At 42.2% G+C, this 1,798-nt stretch overlaps 1 pseudogene; it reads left to right on the top strand.

The window, feature by feature from the left end:
- The first annotated feature begins 683 nt into the window (after positions 1–683).
- LOC126494249 (protein LSM12-like) lies at positions 684–1,645 on the top strand (annotated as a pseudogene).
- Positions 1,646–1,798: the final 153 nt, after the last annotated feature.

The following is a 1,798-nucleotide window of genomic DNA, read 5'->3' as shown; positions in this document are numbered from 1 at the left end:
TACACTTCGGGATCAATTCCTCTGTCTGGTAAAAAGTGGGGTCCATTCCCCACATTACTTCTTTACAGAAAAATCTCAGGCCTAGATTTAATAGCTAAAGACCATACAGACCTATAGGGGGCGCAAACATCTTATTAGCAAAGGTGATTTGAGGTATATAAAGAAAAAATAAATAAAACTCTAATAAGATACTGATCTGGCTCTCAAAAAATGTCACCACTATTACTACAGGCACAAGTTCAGGATTTTATATTCCCTTTGGTTATTTTTTAAATGAAGACTTAAAAATGCTTCTTACAATGAAAACATCTTCTCGATCTATATACATCTGCTCCTCTACACACACTCGCACAGAAACACACACACACTATTAAGATGTTACTGATTTTTGTTTGTTTGATTGGTTGGTTTGGTTTGGTTTTTCGAGACAGGGTTTCTGTGTGTAGCTTTGGAGCCTGTCCTGAAATACACTTTGTAGACCAAGCTGTACTCAAACTCACAGAGATCTGCCTGCCTCTGCCTCATGAGTGTTGGGATTAAAGGTGTGTGCCAACCCTGTCCAACAATATTACCGCTTTTAACCAAAATTATTTTTAGGTTTCCACACTTTTAGCATGACTCGAAATACGAGTCTCCTTACCTCTTCTACAGTATGGATTTAAGTACAGCTACAAACAATAATAATGCTAACATATCTGACATTTTTGCCTCTTAAAGATGGTTCTTGCCGGTGCATTGTGGCGCGGTGCCCGGCCCTCTGCTCTCCCAAGATAGCAGCTCCTGCTGGCGAGTATTTCAGCGTTTGGAGCCAGGTGTCTTGCCGGACGTGCCAGGAACAGCGGCTGCAAGGCGAGGTGGTAGCCTTCGACTACCAGTCCAAAATGCTGGCTCTAAAATGTCCCTCTTCCAGTGGAAAGCCCAACCACGCAGGCATCTTGCTTATAAACTTACAGTATGTTTCAGAAGTGGGAATAATTAATGATCGAACAGAAACCCCTCCTCCCCTAGCTTCGCTCAATGTTAGTAAGCTTGCCAGCAAAGCAGGGACAGAGAAGGAGGAGAAGCTGAGCCAGGCCTTTGCAATCAGCGCTGCAGTCTCCCTGGAGGGCCAGTAGCTCTTCCAGACCATTCAAAAGACCATTAAAGATTGTAAATGGCAAGAAAAAAAACATCGTAGTCATGGAAGAAGTTGTTATTACACCCCATATCAAGTGGAAAATTGTAAAGGCAAAGAGGGGAGTGCACTGAGCCATGTACGAAAAATAGTTGAAAAACATTTTAGAGATGTGGAAAACCAAAAGATACTGCAGTGTTCACAAGCCCAATAACCACAGAAGGAGGCTGCCCTGTCATCCTGAGTCCACAGACATGGAGGACTCTTCCAGGATCCAGCCACAGAGATGGTGGTGGTGGCTTCAGCGGAGGCAGGGCAGTGGAGGGAAGGGATCCTATATTTCCTGCTGACTCTTACTAAAGAGTCAGTGTTTCAGAAAACCTAGACTTGAACAAACACCCAACAAAAAAAGAATAAGAGAATAATTTAAAAGTTGAATCCTTACTTGACTAACAGACTTCGGCCCACCATGTCCTTTTCACAGCCCCTTCTGGAACAGTCATCTTGTTAGTTTTATTTTTGCAAATTCCTTTCCACTCTGTCCTTCACCTGTGACTTTCCTTTCCTAGTCTGTTTCTGCCATTTGTTTTTATAAGTGGATATACTTGCCTTCTGAATGATTGAAAGAAACTTTTACATCTTTTCTTCCAAAATAAAAGTAACAAGCTGACTGTGATTCTGAAG

This window comes from Alexandromys fortis, unplaced genomic scaffold (genome assembly GCF_014885135.2).
Source record: "Alexandromys fortis isolate MF-2015 unplaced genomic scaffold, M_Fortis_MF-2015_v1.1 scaffold_372, whole genome shotgun sequence".
NCBI classification, from domain to species: domain Eukaryota; kingdom Metazoa; phylum Chordata; class Mammalia; order Rodentia; family Cricetidae; genus Alexandromys; species Alexandromys fortis.
This window is presented reverse-complemented; position numbering and strand designations above follow the sequence as displayed.